The 2,500-nt window shown below is 38.4% G+C and overlaps 1 protein-coding gene across 1 annotated transcript in view; it reads right to left on the reverse strand.

Moving 5' to 3' along the window:
* Positions 1-2,500, reverse strand: part of LOC137616271 (uncharacterized) — a 60,205-nt gene that overhangs the window by 11,763 nt on the left and 45,942 nt on the right. The gene's annotated exons all lie outside the window — the stretch shown is intronic.

The raw sequence follows: 2,500 nt of genomic DNA on the forward strand, positions 1-2,500 counted from the left end.
AGTATTCATGTTAAAACACCTAAGTGCTGAGTAAGTAGCTAATCTTTTTCATGAAGTTGGTAGAGGTTTGCAATCTTTGACTGCTCAGACTTGATTTTCTTCTTTTGTACTATTATTATTATTGTTATTATTATTAAATGCTAAGCTACAACCCTAGTTGGAAAAGCAGGATGCTATAAGCCCAGGGGCCCCAACAGGGAAAATAGCCCAGTGAGGAAAGGAAACAAGGAAAAATAGAATATTATAAGAATAGTAACATTAAAATAAATATTTCCTATATTAACTATAAAAACTTTAAAACAAAAGGAAGAGAAACTAGATAGAACAGTGTGCCCGAGTGTACCCTCAACCAAGAAAACTCTAACCCAAGACAGTGGAAGACCATGGTACAAAGGCTATGGCATTATCCAAGACTAGAGAACAATGGTTTGATTTTGGAGTGTCCTTCTCCTAGAAGAGCTGCTTACCATAGCTAATGAGTCTCTTCTACCCTTACCAAGAGGAAAGTAGCCACTGAACAATTACATTGCCGTAGTTAACCCCTTTGGTGAAGAAGAATTGTTTGGTAATCTCAGTGTTGTCAGGTGTTTGAGGTCAGAGGAGAATCTGTAAAGAATAGGACAGACTATTCGGTGTCTGTGTGGGTAAAGGGAAAGTGAACCGTAACCAGAGAGAAGGATCCAATGTAGTACTGTCTAGCCAGTTAAAGGACACCATAACTCTCTAGCGGTAGTATCTCAACGGGCAGCTGGTGCCCTGGCCAACCTACTACCACCATGCTATTTCAGATCATCTGACTGCTGACTTTTGATATAAGCAAGATACACTACCATTAATTTCGATGTCTTTTCAAACTGCAAGTCGTACTTCCTATTTCCATTTTGGAAGACACATTTCCTAAATATTCCAATTCATTTGTTTTCCCAGCACTTCCAAAATATCCCTTTATATTCCGTTGAGCGTTGTGGCGGCCGATGTGATAACGACCCTGACTGGTGAGATCACCAGACTGGGGTTCGAGTCCCGTTCAAACTCGTTAGTTCATTTGGTCGCTGCAACCTCACCATCCTTGTGAGCTAAGGATGGGGGGATGGGGTTTGGGGGAGCCTGTAGGTCATCATCAGCCATTGCCTGGTCCTCCTTGGTCCTAGCTTGGGTGGAGAGGGGCCGCTCGGGCGCTAATCATGTATATACTTTGTGGTCAGTCTCAAGGGCATTATCCAACTCGATAGGGCAATGGCACTGTCCCCTGCCCCTGCCATTCATGAGCGGAATTTAAACCTTTAAACATTTATAATGTCTTAATTTTCTATGGTTGATAATCATTTGAGAAGCAGGCTTTGTTAGTTTTTGTTGTTGCTGTCCTGTTATATCCACATTATTTGTAAATCCAAAATGTCCTCATATCGTTCTCTGTCTGTATCTTGTCTTATACTTCTTTGAATATTCATTTTATTTATTTGGTAACAGTTGTCATGTAGTAATAGACCAGTGTTCTCATGAAACCTTCCTTTCTGTTTTAATGATGGGCTTAATTCTGCCATTAATTCTAATTAGATGATGTCAAAAGATTAAATTGATCCGTAATAAGTATATGAAAAATGAATATATCGTGGTATAAAATTATTTCATTTAAAATTTCGAAACATTCTTGATGATAAGAATCTTATCTATAAAAGATGTATACAGTCTAAGATACCTAGGTGTCAAAAATATTATCATAAATAGAGATACAAGGGAAATCTGTACTTGATTATGTGTACATTAGATATGAATTTTCACCACTTTAATCACGATTGAATTTTACAGTCTAAAGCTAGGTAATTGCGCTTGAAAGCGACGAGGTTGTGATAGTCGTCCTTAGGGTCTTGTACCACTTGAATGGGTTGCCAAGTTGCAGCTAGAGAAAATTGCAATCAAGGATTATTCATGATATTCATTGGATATTAACAAATATTTAGCTACAAGCCAGTCACAGGTATAATCGATTTTTTATGATTGTTGAAGACGTTTGACCAATTACAGTTTCTTACATCATTTTATGTTCATGTATTCTTATCGATAACAACCCTATAGTGCCCCCTCCCATAAATATAGTCGCCGCAAAGATCCCTGGCAAAACAAGCCCCACCCCCTGATGACGTCATAGCCAATCATGGTGTCTCCCGTGTTAACAGCGGTCAGAAATTTGTCTGCTGCTAACGTGGGCGACGGCCTGATTGGCTATGACGTCATCAGGGGGTGTGGCTTGTTTCGTTCGGAATCATTGCAGCGACTACAGGATTTATTAAAGGCCTTACAAGAACCTCATCAACACGTGCACTCTCTTCTACCTTTAGTTTGCTTCCAGAAGATAATTTACATTTGTATATAAGTTTATGAATTGCGTAATATTATCGATAAATAAAAGTTCCAGTCTCATACTGTAGTTATGGAAAGCTAAAAATATTTCCATCAGCAAAATTAAAATATATTAAAGGACAGTAAATGAAATATACTC

Source organism: Palaemon carinicauda, chromosome 22 (assembly GCF_036898095.1).
Source record: "Palaemon carinicauda isolate YSFRI2023 chromosome 22, ASM3689809v2, whole genome shotgun sequence".
Classification (NCBI taxonomy): domain Eukaryota; kingdom Metazoa; phylum Arthropoda; class Malacostraca; order Decapoda; family Palaemonidae; genus Palaemon; species Palaemon carinicauda.